Source organism: Dendrobates tinctorius, unplaced genomic scaffold, assembly GCF_039654945.1.
Source record: "Dendrobates tinctorius isolate UK_male_01 unplaced genomic scaffold, ASM3965494v1 ptg000011l, whole genome shotgun sequence".
In the NCBI taxonomy this organism is placed as follows: domain Eukaryota; kingdom Metazoa; phylum Chordata; class Amphibia; order Anura; family Dendrobatidae; genus Dendrobates; species Dendrobates tinctorius.
Genome location: NW_027361679.1, coordinates 65958038 through 65981180, shown reverse-complemented (window position 1 = coordinate 65981180; position 23143 = coordinate 65958038). Strand labels below are relative to the sequence as shown.

At 44.0% G+C, this 23143-nt stretch overlaps 1 protein-coding gene across 2 annotated transcripts in view; it reads right to left on the bottom strand.

Moving 5' to 3' along the window:
* Positions 1 to 23143, bottom strand: part of ANTXR2 (ANTXR cell adhesion molecule 2) — a 292455-nt gene that overhangs the window by 256847 nt on the left and 12465 nt on the right. The gene's annotated exons all lie outside the window — the stretch shown is intronic.

The following is a 23143-nucleotide window of genomic DNA, read 5'->3' as shown; positions in this document are numbered from 1 at the left end:
CAAACCTGTCACTCACACTTGCTGTACTATAAGTGTGACATTATAAACGACCGTACCATTTTCTGTCTCCTCTCCTCTTGCTTCCCTCTAACCAGACGAGTGTGTGTGTGTGGGGAGGCTTCTGCCACTGTCATGGATCCGATGCAGGCATTGTCCGAGCAAGTTAAACAGCTTTCACAAATGTTCCAAAAGATGAATGTGGAACAACGCAGTCTGGCCCACACCCAGCAACAGCTGGTCAGCACTGTGCAAGGGGCTATGGCTCCTGAGAATAGGGATGTAGCTCTCACGTCTCCTGAGTCTCCGGTCAAATTGCCCGATTTCTTTTCCGGAGACAAAAAGGAGTTCAGGGCTTTTCGGGAGGGATGCAAATTATTTTTCTCCCTGAGGCCCCGTTCATTCGGGGGAGAATTTCAAAGGGTGAGGGTGGTTATCTCCTTGCTGCGGGGTGCCCCTCAAGCTTGGGCATTTTCGCTAGCACATACAGCACCCGAACGTATGACTGTAGATGTGTTCTTTGAGGCCTTGGGCCATATTTACGATGACCCTGACAGAGTACGCCTGGCAGAGGACATGGTGATGAGTGCACGCCAGGGTCGGCACTCTGCGGAGTGGTTTAGCTCGGAGTTTCGGCGGTGGTCAGCCGAGGTCACCTAGGATGATGCTGCACTCCAGGGACTGTTTCGTAGAGGTCTGTCAGAACGCCTTCAGGATGCCCTGGCCCTGCACCCGCCTCCCGACACTCTGGACGAGGCCATGACCAAGGCGGTACGGATGGATCGCCGGCTGAGAGCCAGAGGAGTGATGCACTCCGAAACATCTCTGTTCTCTGGAAGCAAGGAGGTGGAGGCCAGTTCTATGCCCATGGAAATTGGCGCCACCTCGATCAGAGAAAAGGAGAGGAGACGTCGGCGTGATAAACAACTGTATTTCTACTGCGGGGAATCAGGACACTGGAGGAGAGACTGCCCGTCTTGTCCGACGTCTGCCAAGCCGTCGTGAAACTACTAGGTCTGGGTGTGATCGAGGAGGCTGCCCAGACCCTCAGGTACTTTTTTTCTCATGCCCTAAATTTTTGCTTAGTATCGAACTGGTGGTAGACAATAATCGTTTTATTTCTAAAGCCTTGGTGGACTGCGGTTCATTCCTGAACTTGATCAGCTCCAGCACCGTCTCCAGGGTCAAGATAGGGACAGTCAGGTTGGAGACCCCCCTGAAAATCGCAGCCATTGACTCCTCCCCGCTCACCCGTTCGGGTATCTGTTATGTTACCAATAATTTCGTTTTACAGGTTGGTTCCTCCCATGTTGAGGACATGAGATGTTTTGTGATGGACAACCTGCCTGAAGGGCTGGTGTTGGGCATGCCGTGGCTTCAACGGCACAACCCGGTAATTGATTGGGAGAAAAGAATAATTGTTAAATGGGGCCCGAATTGTATTGACTGTTCCTATAAATCTGTGTGCTGTGTTTCTTCTGCAAAACCTGTCTATGAGTCTTCTGTTTGTCTGGAGGGTATTCCGGAATACCTGACGGAGTTTGAGGACGTGTTCTCCGAAAGCGAGGCCGAGGCATTACCCCCACACAGGCCATATGACTGCACCATTGACCTGATCCCTGGGGCCAAATTACCCAAAGCCCATCTATTTAATTTGTCAGGACCCGAGCGGCTGGCAATGAAAGATTATATAGCTGAAAGTATCCGTAAAGGTAATATTAGACCTTCAGTTTCCCCGATAGCAGCAGAGTTCTTCTTTGTCAAAAAAAAAGATGGTGGCCTGCGTCCCTGCCTCGACTTTCGGGAACTCAACAAAATCACCATCAAGAATGCGTATCCCTTACCTCTGATTCCAGATCTGTGCAACTAACTGTCGGGGGCAAAGTGGTTCTCCAAGTTAGATCTTAGGGGGGTGTATAATTTGATAAGAATAAAAGAGGGAGATGAATGAAAAACTGCTTTTCTCACCACTGAGGGGTTATTTGAAAACCTTGTGATGCCATTTGGCCTCGCTAATGCTCCAGCAGTTTTTCAAAACTTCATCAATGTAATATTTGCGGACCTAATTGGCTGCTTTGTTGTCATTTATTTAGACGATATTTTGAATTATTCAACTGACGAGCACTCTCATTTGTCACATGTGAAAATCGTTCTTCAGAGACTCAGGGAGAACCAATTGTTTGTCAAACTGGAAAAATGTACATTCTTTGTTCCGGAGCTAACCTTTTCAGGGTTTATCATTTCTCCACAGGAGTTTCGGATGGATCCAAAAAAAGTGCAGGCCATTGCAGAGTGGGTTCAGCCCCAGGACTTAAAGGGTCTGCAGCGCTTTTTGGGGTTCGCAAATTATTATCGGAGATTTATTAGGGGATTTTCGCAAATAGTGAAACCCCTCACTGACCTCACATGTAAAGGGACTGATATCAAAAATTGGTCCCTCCCGGACAAAAAACACTTTTTAATTCTGAAAAATTGTTTTATGTCTGCTCCGATACTGGTACAACCTGATCCATCCCTGCCTTTTGTTGTGGAGGTCGATGCTTCCGAGGTGGGGGCTGTTTTGTCTCAGGGACCAGCTACTCTGACCAATCTCAGACCCTGTGCATTTTTTTCCAAAAAATTCTCTCCGGCGGAGAGAGATTATGATGTGGGAAATAGGGAGATCCTGGCGATAAAGCTGGCGTTTGAAGAATGGAGACATTTTTTGGAGGGGGCAGAACATCCAATTACGGTAATCACGGACCACAAAAATCTGGAGTACATTAAAACAGCGAAAAGATTGACTCCCAGACAGGCCCAGTGGTCACTTTTTTTCTCGGTTTCAATTCTTTATTACTTTCCGGCCTGGATCCAAGAACGTGAAGGCGGATGCTTTGTCACGAAGTTTTGAACCATTGTCTGCCCCCGAGCCACCGTCATCCATTCTTCAACCCGGGGTGGTTATTGCAGAGCTATCGTCAGAATTGGAGCAAGAGATTGTGGGGGCTCAATCTTTAGCTCCAAGGGCAAAGCCTCCTCATAGATTGTTTGTACCACAGCATCTACGTTCCGAGTTGTTACGGGAGTTTCATGACTCTAAGTTGGTATTGCGGCCACATGTGAGGCAGTAAAAAGAGTGTTTTGGTTGCCATCTATGTCTACAGAAATTAAGGATCATGTCATTGCATGTGGGGTTTGCGCCTGTTCTAAGAGCTCTCATTTCCGGCCGGCCGGGGAATTGGTACCTTTACCAATTCTGAGAAGGCCATGGACGCATCTGTCCATGGACTTCATCACTAATCTCCCTCCATCCTGGGGTAACACGGTGGCCTGGGTAGTCGTGGATGGATTCTCAAAGATGGCACATTTCGTACCCATGGTCAAACTACCCTCAGCCGAGGTTCTTTCAAAGTATTTCCTTTCACAAATCATTCGTCTCCATGGGGTACATACTAATATTGTATCCGACAGGGGGACACAATTTATAGCAAAATTTTGGCAAGCCTTTTGTAGGAAGTTGGGGATTTCTCTGTCTTTCTCCTCAGCATACCATCCGGAGAGCAATGGACAAACGGAGCGCACCAATCAGTCATTGGAACAAATCCTCCGGTGTTTGACCTCAACATTGCAAGATGACTGGTGCAATGCACTGCCCTTGGCAGAGTTCGCTTTTAATAACCGGATTAATCAATCCACGGGTAGGTCACCTTTTTTCATTAATCTAGGATTAAACCCGCATTTTGGTGAGTTTTCACGTTTGGATTCAAACTGTCCTGGGGCCGAAGATTTGGTCAGGCAGATTGGTGATCTGTGGGCAAAGGTTCGAGCAAGTATTGGGAAGGCGCAGGAAAATTACAAACACTTTGTGGATAATAAGAGGGATCTGGGTAAGACCCTACATTGTGGGGACAAAGTATGGCTCTCAACACGAAACATAACCTTAAAATTGCGGTCCGCAAAGTTGGGCCCTAAATTCATTGGTCCATATGTGATAACGGAGGTGATTAACCCGGTGGCTTATCGCTTGCTCCTTCCATCTACTTTAAAATTGCATAACGTTTTTCATAAATCCTTACTCAAACCTGTAGATTTGGTGAGGGAGGAAACCACACCGTTACCGCCTCCTGTATCGGTGGATGGCCATTTGGAATTCGAGGTACAAAACATTGTGCATTCTCGTTGGGTTCGCGGTCCTCTGCAGTATCTCGTCCATTGGAAGGGGTATGGTCCGGAGGATCGATCATGGGTACCGGCTAGGTCAGTGCACGCAGATCGTCTGGTCAGCACGTACCATGCGCGATATCTGGGGAGGCCTGGGGGTCCGGAGGCCCCCCGTTGAAGGAGGGGTACTGTCATGGTTATTCAGGATCTTGGACAAATGGTGCAGGGGTTAATAGGGAGAGCCTCTCTTTGACGCCAGGGAGGGTTTTTATAGCTTCAGATGAGCACCCCTCCCTGTCGTTTATACTCCTTGCTTGAGTGTTGCTGACCCTGCTTCGTTTGTGCTCTCTCCTGTCCCTGTGTGCTTGATCGGTATATGACTCGGTTTTGACTACGGTAACGTCTCTTGGATTGTGATTCTGGTCTTGTGTGACCTCCTGTGTATGACCACTGGCTTTGTCTTGACCTCCCTGTGATCGCCCTTCTGTACTATTACTGACGTCCTGTGTATGACCTTATGCTCTGTCTGACCCTGCACTGATATCTGTCTCTGTTTCTACTTGCACCTCCTGTGCATGATCCCTGGCTTGTCTGACAATGGTTTATACTCCTCTCCCTGCGGTGTCTCTAAATACTGTCATCAGTGCTGTTGGAGGCTGGCTGTAAGCCCCGCCCACCTTCTGACGCGCGGTCACATAACTGTAAGTTCCTGCGGGCATCAGAGTGCTTTGCTGTCGCTCCTCCCCTCCCGCAGGTCCTAGAGCAAGGTTTCCATCGCTATAGCCACGCTCCTGCCCAAGCAGAGAGTGAGTACCATTTCTCTGTGTTACTGTCCATACCTGGTCCCTCTGCAAACCTGTCACTCACACTTTCTGTACTATAAGTGTGACACAGAGGCTCAGTATTGGGGTATCAGGTGTAGTAATCGGGACACATACGGCAAGCAGTGGCTCAGTATTGGGGTATCAGGTGCAGTAATAGGGACACATACGGCAGCAGCAGAGGCTCAGTATTGGGGTATCAGGTGCAGTAATTGGGACACGTACGGTAGCAGCGGCTCAGTATTGGGGTATCAGGTGTAGTAATAGGGACACATACGGCAGCAGCGGCTCAGTATTGGGGTATCAGGTGCAGTAATAGGGACACATATAGCAGCAGCAGTTCAGCATTGGAGTATCAGGTGTAGTAATAGGGACACATACTGCAGCAGCAGCAGCTCAGCATTGGGGTATCAGCAGGATGAGTGGTTTGCGCAGGTTGGGGATACATGGTGATGGGGCTGGAATATGAGAAGTGAAACGTGTCATTGTTGTATTCTCTGTAACAGAGCCGTGGCTGGAGGAGTTGTCATGTCGGTCTGGGCCAGATGGAAAAGACGTGAAAAGTGACCGATTCCATCAGAAAGAACGTCAGCGGTAAGACACCAACTATACCTGTGCAGTAATCACATATGTTTTGTAGGACTGGTATTTACCACTGATCATATTGCGGTAATATCCATGTTGGTCTTTATATAGGGATTATTTTCAGTAACAGCGCAGTCATCTCCTACATCCACTATTAGGGGGCGTCACCGAGTTGTAATCACAGTTACCTAGTTAGGGGCCCACTCAGACGTTTCGCCCCCCCTGAACCGAAACCCTAGCTACGCCTCTGACCATCAGTCACTGATACCAAGGACCTCTTCATGCTAGGCCCCGTCTTCAGATTGAGACACCTCTATGTCATAAGGTTGAAATGACATCATGTCAGGACATGTGCTGCGACCTTACAATGGGCACTCTAGGCCTGAGATGTCCTGCACAAATGCAGAGACATCCTGAGCATAGTCGTAGCTGGAAGTCCCGAGTTTTCAGAGGACAGCAGTGGTAAGAAAAGGTGCTGAGGGCTATATGGGAGACAGTGAGCAATGGAGGTGGGCAGTAAGGTGAGTATTGTTGTTTTTTATTTTTCTAAATCCTACATGTATTATGCTCTGGAGTATTTCCAGACTGCACAGTATAATAAGGGACATTCAATTTGGGTAGAAGAAATTTACTATGAATCTAATTTCCTGGTAAAGTCTGGTGGACTTAGTGAATTAAAATCTTGTCAGATCTGCTGATATCAAGTATATAATTCGGAAGACACTGGAACAACAATAAAGAGCAAATAGGGTCTCATCCAAGACACAGTGGGGTGACCAAAGGCACTGGTATTCACCTGGTAAGGTTGTGTATCTACAACCACCGAAAAGCTCAAGGCTGCTGCAGACCCATGGCTTGGAAAAGGTAAAAGGAATGTAAGAGTTAATCTGTGTTGCCGGAATAGCAGAATGGAAAAGGAGAAGAATATGCAGGAATGCGGTTTATTAGTCAATGCGTTTTGAACTTCCAAACTTCTTCATCAGGAAAAACTACAGTGTATATTGATGAAGAAGTTTGCATCTCTAGTATATAGGCTTATGTCCAGTGGCTCTGAATCAGGGAGTGAGAAAAGCAGTGTACAGTATTATTATGATAGTCCTGCTTGACTATTGTAAGAAAAAGCACAAAAATGACACTTTTGTCATAACAGATGTCAATCTTTCCAGAGTGGGCAGGGAGATATGTGGGGAGGGTAAGGCTCATGAACACTGTTCACGCTAAACTGTGCACTCTGGAAATGATAGAGATAAAGAATACCAGACTCTGTGGAGAGGTATAGCTGTCACTGGGCTTATCAAACTCATTAAGAACCATCAGAAAACCCAGAAGAGCTTATATCTCAAAAGAAAGAAGGTAAATACATGGTAGAGTTCTATTCAAAAACTTAGTAAAGCCGAGTTTATGCAAAATTATGTACATTTTATTATGTACCATATAAATAAACAGGGCAAGAGAGTACATATAATAAATACCATGTACAAAATACACAAGCAATAAAAAACAGTGAATGATAGTGCAACTTGTGGTGTGATGAAACAGGTAGCAGTGATATGCCCATCAGGGAACCAAAACAACCATGTGATAAAGATCATTTGTACAGTATATAAATATTGCTTGGCTCCACAGACATGGGCAAGGAAATGCGCCCTAGCAGAAAAAAGGGAAGAAAGGGGAGAGGGGAAATGTATACAAATAAGAAAGGTAGGAAATCAATGGAGTAAGTCCACCTCTCTGAGCCAAAAAAACACCCAAGAGGAGGAGAAAAGATATAACCACAGGTAAGTAGCATACTCCAAAGATCCACGGCCCGGAAAAAAAAAACCTCTATTGCGACCAATAGTCACACCAGGGTAAAAGCTGCTAGGGAGACAAAGATATCGTATCCATAATAAGATGCCCGTATGTCACGCCAAGGCCCCGACGCACATTTCGCTTATCTGCTTCCTCGGGGGGCAGTGTGTTCCTATGCCAAAGATAATTGCTTTAAATATCCCACTTCAGATGAAGAGAACCAATAGTCGACTCATGATAATAAAGATAGCGGGGTGCCGCGTCCAGTCAGCGCATGGAGGCGGAACATCCGGTCACACAACGTCACCTCTGGTCACACAACGTCACCTCTGGTCACATAATGTCACCTCCAGCGTTAGGGACGTTGCGTGTCAGGAATACTAGTTCAAGTGACATCAGTGACACGCAGCGGCCCAGATAGACGCCGTAGTGGGCGGAGGCACACCGGAGGAATCGCCGACATGCGCAGACACAACGCCCAAGCCACAGAAAGTCATGTATAACCATCCCTATTGTGCACAGTATAACATGTACAGTTGTGGCCAAAAGTATTGACACCCCTGCAATTTTGTCAGATAATACTCAGTTTCTTCCTGAAAATTATTACAAACACAAATTCTTTGTTATTATCTTCATTTAATTTGTCTTAAATGAAAAAACACAAAAATAATTGTCCTAAAGCCAAATTGGATATAATTCCACACCAAACATAAGAGGGTGGACAAAAGTATTGGCACTGTTCGAAAAATCATGTGATGCTTCTCTAATTTGTGTAATTAACAGCACCTGTAACTTACTTGTGGCACCTAACAGGTGTTGGCAATAACTAAATCACACTTGCAGCCAGTTGACATTGATTAAAGTTGACTCAACCTCTGTCCTGTGTCCTTGTGTGTACCACATTGAGCATGGAGAAAAGAAAGAAGACCAAAGAACTGTCTGAGGACTTGAAAAACCAAATTGTGAGGAAGCATGAGCAATCTCAAGGCTACAAGTCCATCTCCAAAGACCTGAATGTTCCTGTGTCTACCGTGCGCAGTGTCATCAAGAAGTTTAAAGCCCATGGCACTGTGGCTAACCTCCCTAGATGTGGACGGAAAAGAAAAATTGACAAGAGATTTCAACGCAAGATTGTGCGGATGTTGGATAAAGAACCTCGACTAACATCCAAACAAGTTCAAGCTGCCCTGCAGTCCGAAGGTACAACAGTGTCAACCCGTACTATCCGTCGGTGTCTGAATGAAAAAGGACTGTATGGTAGGAGACCCAGGAAGACCCCACTTCTTACCCTGAGACATAAAAAAGCCAGGCTGGAGTTTGCCAAAACTTACCTGAAAAAGCCTAAAACGTTTTGGAAGAATGTTCTCTGGTCAGATGAGACAAAAGTAGAGCTTTTTGGGCAAAGGCATCAACATAGAGTTTACAGGAGAAAAAAAAGAGGCATTCAAAGAAAAAAACATGGTCCCTACAGGAAAACATGGCGGAGGTTCCATGATGTTTTGGGGTTGCTTTGCTGCCTCTGGCACTCGACTGCTTGACCGTGTGCATGGCATTATGAAGTCTGAAGACTACCAACAAATTTTGCAGCATAATGTAGGGCCCAGTGTGAGAAAGCTGGGTCTCCCTCAGAGGTCATGGGTCTTCCAGCAGGACAATGACCCAAAACATACTTCAAAAAGCACTAGAAAATGATTTGAGAGAAAGCACTGGAGACTTCTAAGGTGGCCAGCAATGAGGCCAGACCTGAATCCCATAGAACACCTGTGGAGAGATCTAAAAATGGCAGTTTGGAGAAGACACCCTTCTAATATCAGGGACCTGGAGCAGTTTTCCAAAGAAGAATGGTCTAAAATTCCAGCAGAGCATTGTAAGAAACTCATTGATGGTTGGTCGCAGTTATTTTGGCTAAAGGGTGTGCAACCAAGTATTAGGCTGAGGGTGCCAATACTTTTGTCTGGCCCATTTTTGGAGTTTTGTGTGAAATGATCAATGTTTTGCTTTTTGCTTCATTCTCTTTTGTGTTTTTTCATTTAAGACAAATTAAATGAAGATAATAATACCAAAGAATTTGTGATTGCAGTCATTTTCAGGAAGAAACTGAGTATTATCTGACAAAATTGCAGGGGTGTCAATACTTTTGGCCACAACTGTAACTAGTGGTCCCGTCATAAACGTTAGAGGTCAACTCTAGTATATAGGCATATGTCCAGTGGCTCTGAATCAGGGAGTGAGAAAAGCAGTGAACAGTTTTATTATGATAGTCCTGCTTGACTATTGTAAGAAAAATCACAAAAATGACACTTTTGTCATAACAGATGTCAATCCTTCCAGAGCGGGCAGGGAGATATGTGGGGAGGGTAAGGCTCATGAACAGTTTTAACAGTTTCCTTTTCATATGGCTCAGATTATGAGAAACACTGTAGACTCAGCTATAGGGACATGGTATTCTTTCTTGGTTGTTACTGCAAAAGCAGAGCAATAGCCCATCAGGCCTACCATAATATTATGCTGCTCTTAAAGACATCATTTTCTGGAGAAAGATCTGCTGTAGGACTCATTGAGACGAGCGTATTATATAGACATATTATTAGACAGATGACGCAGATGCCTTTGTAAAAGAAATAGAAATTGCCACTTGCACTGTCTCCTTCCATTTTTTGGAAGAGACTCGCCTTCACAAGTTTATGAGTGCACAAAAAAAATAAATTGGATCCCACATGGATCATCCATATAGCATTTGATTTTTACAGATACGTTGCCATTATTAACCTAACCGTATTTGAACATGTACATTTGAAACTGGTGATGTATAAATACAGATGCCATACAGATGTAAAATACAAACACGCATAAGGCATATGGATGGAATATGGATGACAATATGTATGAAAATTGTCTGTGTTTTCTGGATGAAAGTCTGATGATGTTTGTTCGACCTCGGCCATAATGTGGAATGTGGTCCGTTTCAATAGTATAATTAAATGGATTTCTATACTGAACTGCAGACTGCCACCCTGTTTTTAAAGGGACCAAAAGTAATAATTGTAAATAAAATGTTCATTTCTAGTACTTGGTTGAAAACCCTTTGTTGACAATGACTGCCTGAAGTCTTGAACTCATGGACATCACCAGACGCTGTGTTTCCTCCTTTTTGATGCTCTGCCAGGCCGTCACTCCGGTGGTTTTCAGTTGCTGTTTGTTTGTGGGCCTTTCTGTCTGAAGTTTAGTCTTTTAACAAGTGAAATGCATGCTCAATTGGGTTGATATCAGGTGACTGACTTGGCCATTCAAGAATATTACACTTCTTTGCTTTAATAAACTCCTGGGTTGCTTTGGCTTTATGTATGGGATTGTCCATCTGTAGCATGAAATGACGACCAATCAGTTTGGCTGCATTTGGCTGGATCTGAGCATACAGTATGGCTCTGAATACCTCAGAATTCATTCGGCTGCTTCTGTCCTGTGTCACATCATCAATAAACACTAGTGACCAAGTGCCACTGGCAGCCATGCATGCCCAAGCCATCACACTGCCTCCGCCGTGTTTTACAGATGATGTGGTATGCTTTGGATCATGAGCTGTACCATGCCTTCGCCATACTTTTCTCTTTCCATCATTCTGGTAGAGGTTGATCTTGGTTTCATCTGTCCAAAGAATGTTCTTCCAGAAGTGTGCTGGCTTTTTTAGATGTTTTTTAGCAAAGTCCAGTATAGCCTTTTGATTCTTGATTCTTATGAGTGGCTTGCACCGTGCAGTGAACCCTCTGTATTTACTTTCATGCAGTCTTATCTTTATGGTAGTTTTGGATATTGATACGCCTACCTCCTGGAGAGTGTTGCTCACTTGGTTGGCTGTTGCGAAGGGGTTTCTCGTCACCATGAAGACTATTCTGCGATCATCCACGACTGTTGTCTTCCGTGGGCGCCAAGGTCTTTTTGCATTGATGAGTTCACCAGTGCTTTCTTTCTTTCTCAGGATGTACCAAACTGTAGATTTTGCCACTCCTAATGTTGTAGCAATTTCTCGGATGGGTTTTTTATGTATTTGCAGCTTAAGGATGGCTTCTTTCACCTGCATGGAGAGCTCCTTTGACCGCATGTTTCCTTCACAGCAAAACCTTCCAAATGCAAGCACCACACCTCAAATTAACTCCAGGCCTTTTATCTGCTTAATTGAGAATGACATAACGAAGGGATTTTGCCCACACCTGTCCATGAAATAGCCTTGGAGTCAAATGTCCAATTACTTTTGGTCCCTTTAAAAACAGGGTGGCACATGTTAAGGAGCTGAAACTCCTAAACCCTTCATCCAATTTTAATGTGGATACCCTCAAATGAAAGCTGAAAGTCTGAACTTCAACTGCATCTGAATTGTTTTGTTTAAACTTCATTGTGGTAATGTCTAGAACCAAAATTAGAAAAATGTTGTCTCTGTCCAAATATACATGGACCTAACTGTATGTGGACATGCAGGACGTTAGAGGAATGCTAGGGGAGGGAGGTGCCGGACAATGGCTGTTTCACGATTACTTGCTTCTACGGGTCCACCTATATATTGAGTGCTGCATATTTCTCCTTTTTTCACTTTACCTGGACCCGTAGAAGCGAGTAATCGCGAAACGGCCGTTTTCCGGCACCTCCCTCCCCTAGCATTCCTCTAACGTCCTGCATGTCCACATATCTATTGATGGAATTCATGTGAAATAAAGACGCAGTTTTTCAGCTATATTGGTGAGTGCTGCATATTTCTCCTTTTTTCGCTTCACATTGAAATATTCATGTTTTTTCTTGCAAGCACCTCCGTTTTTTTGACTGAAATATATACCGCAATACTTCAGATAAATAGCTCCGTCTGTTAATGTGGTGATTTGTGTGCCCTAGTATGCTGTTCATCTGTTTGCTCTTTGCTGGGATCATATATATATATATATATATATTTATGTATTGCCTAAAATACAAAGGAAATGTGTCATCTTTAACCTTAGGCCTTTTAGAGATCATTTCAGCTTGCTTAACTTAACAATAAGGCTATGTGCCCACGTTGCAGCGACTCCCTGCCGTGGGTAAAACGCATGCGGAATTCGCATGCGTTTTCCCGCAAAACAGAAGTGTTTTGCAAGCGTTTTTATCTTGCAGAATGCTAGCGTTTTTCCAAGCAATTTGAAGCATCGCTTGGAAAATTGATTGACAGGTTGGTCACACTTGTCAGGCATAGTGCTTTATGCAGCATCAATAGTAAAAGATAGATCGTGAAAAATAATGCAAAAAATTAAAAATAGGGATATACTTACCCTCTGTCCCTCCCGGTCCTCATTGGTGCTGGCGGCAACTTCCGTTCCCAGGGATGCAGGCATTATTATTATTATTTATTTATTGTTATAGCGCCATTTATTCCATGGCGCTTTACAAGTAAGGAGGGGTATACATAAAAACAAGTACAATAATCTTAAGCAATACAAATCATAACTGGTACAGGAGGAGAGAGGACCCTGCCCGCGAGGGCTCACAATCTACAAGGGATGGGTGATAATACAGTAGGCGAGGGAAGAGCTGGTCGTGCAGCGGTTTGGTCGATCGGTGGTTACTGCAGGTTGTAGGCTTGTCGGAAGAGGTGGGTCTTCAGGCTCTTTTTGAAGGTTTCGATGGTAGGTGAGAGTCTGATATGCTGTGGTAGAGAGTTCCAGAGTAGGGGTGATGCGCGAGAGAAATCTTGTATGCGATTGTGGGAAGAGGAGATAAGAGGGGAGTAGAGAAGGAGATCTTGTGAGGATCGGAGGTTGCGTGCAGGAAAGTACCGGGAGACGAGGTCACAGATGTATGGAGGAGACAGGTTGTGGATGGCTTTGTATGTCATGGTTAGGGTTTTGTAATGGAGTCTCTGGGCAATTGGGAGCCAGTGAAGGGATTGACAGAGAGGAGAAGCTGGGGAATAGCGGGGGGGGGGGGGGACAGGTGGATTAGTCGGGCAGCAGAGTTTAGAATAGATTGAAGGGGTGCGAGAGCGTTTGAGGGGAGGCCACAGAGTAGGAGGTTGCAGTAGTCAAGGCGAGAGATGATGAGGGCATGGACTAGGGTTTTTGCAGATTCTTGGGTGAGGAATGAACGGATTCGTGAAATATTTTTGAGTTGAAGTCGGCAGGAAGTGGAAAGGGCTTGGATATGTGGTTTGAAGGAGAGATTAGCGTCAAGGATTACTCCGAGGCAGCGAGCTTGTGGGACTGGGGAGAGTGGGCAGTCATTTACTGTAATTGATAGGTTCGTAGGGGGGGTCACGTGAGATGGGGGAAAGATGATGAATTCTGTTTTGTCCATGTTGAGTTTCAGAAATCTAGCGGAGAAGAAGGATGAAATAGTGGACAGACATTGAGGGATTCTGGTTAGCAGGGAGGTGATATCTGGTCCAGAGATGTAGATCTGTGTGTCATCAGCGTAGAGATGATACTGAAAGCCATGAGATTCTATGAGCTGTCCCAGGCCAAAGGTGTAAATAGAGAACAGCAGGGGCCCAAGGACTGAACCTTGTGGGACTCCGACAGATAGGGGGCGAGGTGAGGGGGTGGTGTGTGAGTGGGAGACGCTGAATGTCCGGTCTGTTAGGTATGATGAGATCCAGGATAGGGCCAAGTCTGTGATGCCGAGGGATGAGAGGGTCTGTAATAATAGGGAATGGTCCACTGTGTCAAAGGCAGCCGACAGGTCCAGGAGGAGGAGGACAGAGTAGTGTCGCTTGCTCTTGGCGGTTAAGAGGTCATTGGTGACCTTAGTAAGGGCAGTTTCAGTGGAGTTGTGTGACCGGAAGCCAGATTGTAAGCGGTCGAAGAGGGAGCAAGAAGAGAGATGGGAGGACAGTTCAAGGTAGACGTGTTGTTCCAGTAGCTTGGAGGCGTAGGGGAGAAGTGATATAGGGCGATAGCTAGATACAGAGGATGGGTCAAGAGAGGGCTTTTTGAGGATAGGTGTGATGGAGGCATGTTTAAAGCTTGAGGGGAAAACACCAGTTGTTAATGATAGGTTGAAGAGATGGGTTAGGGTTGGGATGAAGACTGTGGTGAGGTTTGGTATGAAGTGGGATGGGATCGGGTCGAGTGCACAGGTGGTGAGATGTGATCTTGAGAGTAGAGTGGAGAGTCGATCTTCTGTAATGGTGGAGAAGTTGGTTTTGAAGGTGGAGTGCTGGGAAGTCGGGAGGAAGGGTTCTGGGGGTTGTTGACCAAAACTTTCTCTGATGTTATCAATCTTCTGCTTGAAGAATGAGGCAAAGTCTTCAGCTGAGATGAGTGGGGAGGGAGGAGGTGCTGGGGGGCGGAGGAGAGAATTGAAGGTGTTGAATAACTGTTTAGGGTTGTGAGACAGGGAGGATATGAGAGATGAGAAGTAGGTTTGTTTAGCTGTGGCGAGTGTGGTCTTGATAGTAGGGATGTCCGCGGAAAGGAAATGAAGTAACCAGGTGGTGAAGTGGTCAAAGAAGGTGGTGGCTGGCCCTGGGGGGCGGTAGATGACAGCCAGTTGGAGGTTGGAGGGGGAGTAGATGCGCACAGAGTGCACCTCAAAGGAAGGGAGGGTAACAGAGGGTGGCAGTGGGATTGGGGTGAAGGAGCAGGTATCTGACAGGAGAAAACCAACTCCTCCGCCATGTTTGCTGCTGGGGCGGGGGGTGTGAGAAAGGTGGAAGCCACCATATGAAAGTGCAGCAGGAGAGGCTGTGTCAGAAGGGGTGAGCCAGGTTTCGGTGATGGCGAGGAAGGAAAGTTTGGTAGTAACAAAAAGATCATGGATGTAGGAAAGCTTGTTGCAGACAGAGCGAGCGTTCCACAGAGCTCCTGTTAGTGGGACTGGGGAAGCGGGGGCTGGGTGAATGGGTATAAGGTTGGAGAGGTTACGGAAGGTTGTGATAGAGCGTGGATGGGAGGTAGAAATGACTGTGGGAATGTGGTGAGGAGGACCAGGATTTGGAGAGATATCACCAGCAGTGAGAAGGAGCAGAGAAAGTGTTAGCAGGTGGGAGCAGGAGAGGGAATGAGGGGGCTGTCTGTGTTTGGAGACAGAGGATTGTATGGTAAGGAACAGTTTTGAGGCAGAGGTGAGGTCGATGGGGAGGATTGAAGAAGAGATGAACAGTTCCTTACTAGGAGTAGGGATTAGGGGAATTAGCAGAAAGTGAAGGATTATAGGGGTGAAAACAAACAGAAACATTGTTTACAGTGACTGTGTACAGTTACCTTCAGTTCCCTTCTGGTTCATTTCTGGTTTTAATTCTTAAATTAATCTTCACACCTCTAGAACACACTTATAGGAAATCACACTGCAGACTGAAGTCTTTATGCAGACTTGTGCTCTGCAATATATGTACAACTAAGTGCAGTCAGGTGTGAAGCAGAGAGGAGTGGTCTCTACTCTTCTTGGTCAGACAATTAAGAGTGCACCAGATGCATATGATCAAGCCAGAGCAAACAAGGTCATAAATAACACTGGGGTAAGCTGGGGTTAGCTGAAAGGCATACCATGTGAATGCTAGGTGCAGAGGCAAGTCTATGTGCAAAGCTGGGTGATGCACTGTGTGCCCTTCATAGACAGACAGCAGGAGAGCAGGAGAGCTGGGTGGATGGACATACCTGTCGGAAGAATAGAGATGCTTGTTAGAGTGCGATGGTGGCAGGCATTGCGCAAATGACCTCTGATGACGTAGCGGTCTCGTAGACCGCTACATCATCAGAGGTCATTCGCGTAATGCATCCCTGGGAACGGAAGTTGCCGCCAGTGCCAATGAGGACTGGGAGGGACTCCGGGGAGCGACAGAGGGTAAGTATATCCCTATTTTTAATTTTAATTCTATTTTTTACAGGAATATGGTACCCAGGGCATGGAGGAGAGTCTCCTCTCCTCCAGACCCTAGGTACCATCCGCACATGAAGTGCTCACTTTACGCACGGTGGGCATAGCCAAGTGCGTAAAGTGAGCGTTTCAATGCAATTCTATGGCGGCGGAATCGCCGCAATTCCGCAGAATTAATCGACATGCTGCGGATTTTACCGCTATGCAATTCCGCAGCGGAAAAATCTGCAGCATGGGCACAGCAATTGCGGAATCCCATAGGATTGCATGGGAATGCGTTTTTTTAGCGTTTCCACAGCAACAAAAATGCGACGTAAACGCTTAGAAAACGCAACGTGGGCACACAGCCTAACAGTAATTTTGATCAGGGGTGTTAAAACTTTTACATGCCACTGTACTGGTCTCAACGACTAATAGCAACATCTTTAAATGAATAGACAGATACTGGAAGTGTGACGAAGGAGAAGTCCAGATTATGTGGATTCTACCTTAGTACACATTCCCAAGATGAACATTTGGTAAGGTTTTGATGTTTTAAAAATACGCAGCGTCATAAACTCACCAAAAATTAATTGTGGGAACTTAATCTTAAAGATAGTTGATGAAGTAAACTTGCATTTTATCTGTTTTTACTGTGAAGCATGCCAGACAGATCCCTTTTTTGAACTTAGCCATGCTCTGATCCTACTGTTGTCCTTGTGGTGGAAACATTATTCTGTTAAGTAATTAATTATAGTAATATATCTAATTTCTTATCTGCTTACAACAAGCTCTCCCAATTAAAATTGGATTACATTACATCTGCTTTTATTCTTTGCAATTACCTGTTTGGCAATTAAGTGAATGAATATGGAAAACAGACATTTAATGAACATATGATTATTTTGCCCATAGAGGTATGATATGATTCAATCATCATTAGCGAACCATTAATTAACTAATCACAAACAAAAGGAATACTCAATAGTCCTTTGTAATTACAATTCTAGTACTCATTATTTTATTAAATCTTCATTGCTTTTTACTGGAATATATTTTTGAGAACATGAATGGTATTTATATCAGCAATCCTGAAGGTTTGTCAAGGTCACAGCAAAATGTGATCTTCCTTTAAATTTTCTGCAGGTTAAGGGCTAATTTACAATAATTATTTTTTTTCCTGATACCCTTCAATTTAGTACTAGGCTTGACTCATAGCTTATTGTATCACTTGTTTTTAGAATTATGCAATAAACACTAAAAAAGAAAGACATTGTTGGAATGTGAATGGTTGTTATAGCCAAATATATAGCCAAATAAGACAGCCAGGATTTGTAAGATCATGGGAAAAATCTGTTAAGCCTTGATATTTAACTATTGTATTAATCATTTTTTTAATTATCCAAAATCATGTAAAATTAATTATGAAGACATTTTTCAACAGGTTTCAATAAAATAATGTTTTGTTTCCACAGCTCCTTTGCACATTTATGTATTTTCACAGGGACACACAGCAAGAAAATCCTCTATAGTCTATGGTTAGATTACAAACTCCTGAGCCTAATCTTCAGTCACTCCATCAGTCATCCACTTCTTTGTAACGCCATCAAATGTGAGTTAGCGTAAGGCTATGTGCACACGTAGCAGAAAATTTCTGCTTAAAAACCGGACTCCCTTACTAGAAACCGCGCATTTTTTTCTGCACATTTTCCGCGCGTTTTTTGCGCAAAAAAACGCGCTTTTTTATGCATTTTTTCCGCGCGGTTCCAGACCCATAGAAATGGCCAGAAATGTGGAAAAATCCATGAAATTAATGAGAACGCTGCGCTTTTTACCGCGAAGCATTTTTTTTTGCGGTAAAAAACGCATCAATATGCACAAAAAGTGCAAAACGCATAGAAATGAATGGGAAGCTTATTTTTAGCGTTTTTATAGCGGATTTATTGGCAAATCCGCTAAAAAAAACGCTGTGTGTGCACACAGCCTAAAAGCGAAGACAGATGGAAGCGATTATGTCCCAGATTCATCAACACTGGCAATCTTCTTTCCGGTCTTGATGAGGGGGTGTGGTGGAGTCAGACGCTACTTACATTCTCTTCCCTCTCCACTCCTTGTCCACAATCCCCACTCCACAAACTTGCACACCCTCGCAGAAATCTTAAACACCTCAATCTACACTCACTGTCTGAATAATCCCTTCTCCCTATTACAGACGTAAGTTCCCTACACAATGTGATCCCGATGCCGCTCTATATAACACCACAATAGCTGCAGCTCTGGAATCAGTTGCCCCTCTCACACAAACCAAAGCTCACAAAATCAACAGACAGCCCTGGCCCACCAGCCTGACCAAAGGACTGAGACGGACTACCAAGGTTGTTGAGCGGAGATAGAAAAGATAACACAACAACGAACACTTCATCACATTCAAATAGTCCCTCATTACTTTCAAGGCCACAATCGCTGCAGCAAAACAAACCTACTTCTCATTTCTCATATCCTCCCTGTCTCACAACCCTAAACAGTTATTCAACACTTTCAATTCTCTTCTTTGTCCCCCAGCACCCCCTCTCTCCACTCATCTCAGCTGAAGACTTTGCCTCATTTTTCAAGCAGATGATTGATAACATCTGGGAAAGTTTTGGTCGACAACCCCCAGAGCCCTTCCTCCTAACTGCTCAGCCCTCCTCCTCCAAAACCAACTTCTCCACCATTACAGAAGATCGACTCTCCATTCAACTCTCAAGGTCACATCCCACCACCTGTGCACTTAACCCAATTCCATCCCACTTCATCCCAAACCTCACCACAGTCTTCATCCCAACCCTAACCAATCTCTTCAAGCTATAACTAACAACTGGTGTTTTCCCTTCAAGCATTAAACATTCCTTAATCACATATATCCTCAAAAAGCCCTCTCTTGACCCATCCTCTGTATCTAGCTATCACCCCATATCACTTCTCCCCTATGCCTCAAAACTAATGGAACAACAAGTCTATCTTGGACTGTCCTCCCACCTCTCTTCATGCTCTCTCTTTGACCGCTTACAATCTGGCTTCTGGCCGCATCACTCCAATGAAACTGTCCTAACTAAAGTCACTAATGACCTATTAACCGCCAAAGCCAAGCTACACTACTCTGTCCTCCACCTCCTAGACCTATCCTCTGCCTTTGACACAGTGGACCACTGCCTATTACTATAGACCCTCTCATCTCTTGGCATCACTGACTTGGTCCTATCTTGGATCTCGTCATACCTAACAGACATTTAGCATCTCCCACTTGCATACCACCTCCTCACCTCGCCCCCTATTTGTCGGAGTCCCACAAGGATCAGTCCTAGGGCCCCTGCTCTTCTCCATTTACACCTTCGGCCTCAGGCAGCTCATAGAATCTCACGGCTTTCAGTATCACCTCTATGCTGAGGACACACAGATCTACCTCTCTGGACCAGATATCACCTCCCTACTAAACAGAATCCCACAATGTCTGTCTCCTATTTCATCCTTCTTCTCCGGTAGATTTATAAAACGTAATAAATACAAAACAGAATTCATCATCTTTCCCCCATCTCACTCGACATCCCCAATGGACCTATCCATTAAGGTAAATGGCTGCTCACTATCCCCAGTCCCACAAGCTTGCTGCCTCGGGGTAATCATTGACACTGATCTCTCCTTCAACCTCCGATCCTCACAAGATCTCCTTCTCTACTCCCCTCTTATCTCCTCTTCCCACTATCGCACACAAGATTTCTCCCACGCATTCCCCCTACTCTGGAACTCTCTACCCCAACATATCAGACTCTCGCCTTCCGTGGAAACCTTCAAAAAGAACTTGAAGACCTACCTCTCCTGACAAGCCTACAACCTGCAGTAACCACAGATCGACCAGACCACTGCACGATCAGCTCTACCCTCGCCTACTGTATCCTTATCCATCCCTTGTCGATTGTGTACCCTCGCGGGCAGGGTCCTCTCTCCTCCTGTACCAGTCGTGACTTGTATTGTTTAATATTACTGTACTTGTTTTTATTGTGTATACCCCTCCTCACATGTAAAGCGCCACGGAATAAATAGCACTATGATAATAAATAGTAATAATAATTCATGAAGGGGCAAACACCTCTTCATGAATCTGGAGCATCTGATGAGTGGCATTCACCATGCTAGAAATCTTATTCCAGTCTCTGGAGTAAGATTTCTAGAATTTGGAATACCACAACTCCCATAACTCATCATGCATTAGACGAGCTTTGATGTCACGTCCTGCCTTGTCCCAGCTCCGCCCATTTTTGCAAATTTGGGAGAAACTGACATGAAAACACCAAAAGTCACTAGATTTTGAAGTTGTGCCAAAATTTACCAAAATGTTTTTTTGTTAGCCACAAAATGTCTAAATTCTATATCTTAGACTTGAAGAAGCATTGAAGCATATGCCAAAGTACACAACTTCCACCTTATACCAGTTTTATCCTAACTCTAGGTCCAAAACCCACACTCATGTAAGCTCAAGATAATTATGTGTTTTTCTTGAGGGCCCAGGTCTAGACATGTCATTAACCAAATTGTTAGATATTACTCTCCTACAGCAAAAAGTCCTCAAAAAAGGTCATCAAGTACCTATCTAAAGGTGCATACTTGCATAGTTTCCTCACTGAAATATATAACAGTCATATAAGTGAAATGGCAGTATCAGCACAATAATAACATCAGTTTAAAATTGTCTATAAAGAGTATGATCATCATATAAAAGTAACCCTAATAATAGGCAAAATTATGGTTCATTTGTGATAATTACAGTTTTGCTACATCTATGGCTACCAGAACTGTATAGACATGTGCAGCATATGTTGTTATTTTGCATGTTCCTCAATCACTCTAAGTCATATAAAGTAATATAAAAAAGAATGGAAATGCACATACTCTTTGTACAATGTCCTATTTGTACCATGAAAACTGAATAGTGGCTTTTATATGTCAGCTCTAAAACTTCAGCCTTTTTCATAAAATGCAGATGTCCCAACTAATCATCCTTTGTTCTTACACTGCTCTTATGTTAGAAGCTGAGGGAAAATGGAAAAAAATGTACATTCATTTCTAATGTTCTATGATGACCCAGTTGTAAAGGAATGCTGTTTACTGATCTCTGGTCACACATAGGGTCAAGTAAGGATTTGCTCACTAAGGTTTTTAAGGAAGAAAGATATAAAAAAAAAACAAGAATTGACTGACTCACAACTTAATTAACAGCCCCTCATGACATAAAAATAACATTTTTATTTGTCCTCACTCGTTACAAAAAGAACAAAGAAGAATACAAATGCGGAATATTTAATTTGACATATTTACAAGATTTGCTAATAGGTACAACCTGATGCAACAACTGAAAACACAACCACAAAGCTGATTATGGGCTATGAGTAAGAACTGCACGGTCAGAATTGCATCAGTTCCAAAATGTTTTTACTCGCTACTGATTATGTAAATATTATTAACACACTGTTTAAGAAGGAATAAAAATCAAGTTGCCATGAGCATGTACACACTCACACACGGGAACGGAAAAAGGGGAGTTCTATCAAAGGGTGCCGCACCTACACCCAACTGGTCCATGTACAGACTAGGAATGTCCTGACCGCACAACTAAAAATACTACCTCAGACTTGACTCTCTAAAAAGCCATCAAGGCTATTTCTCGTACCTCCTAAAGAACCAGAGGGGAGGCGTCAACACACTTGCCAACAAGTAAGCTACGGAAACCCAGGGTGAGAACTAAAACCCCCTAATATAGGGTAGAGAGGGAAAGCTAAAGAGAACCTAAAATAGAAGGAACAAGTATAACCTCCCAGAAACCAGATGGGAAAGGAGAAAGGTGCTGGGAAGGAAGCAAACAAACTCACTGCAGGAATACACCTAGAGTTTACCAAGCAAGTTAAACTCTTTAGCTGATGGGCCGGAACTCCTGAACACACATCCACCAAGAGGTATAGCCAGCAAAGAAGTGCAGTGAAGTGTGAACATATAAAACCCCACCAAGAATGTGATAAGGCAAACCAAAATGGGAAAATGAGAAACACCTGGAAAGGATTAAACCAAGAAAGGAAAATAAAGACAATTGAAAATATCACCATGTGGACAGGGAAGAAAGAGCAATAGCTCAGCAAACAAAGGAACCGATCACGCAGCAATAGGTCACCGGATTGAATGCCCATACCAAGTCATGACACAGGTATTTTTTATTGAACACTGTGTTGCTGTTTTAGCATGAAGTACACAATTGCAATGATACTCATCTTGTAGATATATCAATATGATTAATATATCACAGCAACCAAATCAACTACAACTTACAACTACATATGGAATGAAAACTTATACAAGAAATTGAAAAAGATCAAGAGAGACCGCCAGAAACCTTCTTTAGAAGAGTCACTAGAATACAGAACAGGCAAAAGAAAACCCTTGAATGATACAGTTAAAAAGGAAAGTTATAAGAATGTAAGACATGGAGGGATTTACAGATCTACAGACACATTAGAGGAAAGTCATCCAAATCTTGGAATGTTGTATACACCAATCAACCATCTAATGTTGGCTTCTCTTGAAAAGGGTCTAGATTATGTTTCTCTCTGCTTCCTTTCCTGACACAGAATACAGGGACACTCAGTTGAGTGTTCTGTCTACAGCTGTGGAGGCTAGATAACTATCAAGCAAAGAGCTAAACTGTATACCCTGTTATTTTCAGGTGACTTTTTAGAATAAGCTGTTGTGTGAGTACATGTTAAATTACAATATTATTAGCCATTATATAACTTGTATCCTTCATCCGCTATATTTCTAATTTTCAGCTACCTCTGAGCTAGTGGGTGAATATTAAAAACGTTGCTGTTTCTCATACATTGAAAATACAGATATGAGGGATTCATGCATTCATGTCTCTATATGCCACAAAATCAGGAGCAGTAGCAGCAAGGACGACTACCGAATACATAGCA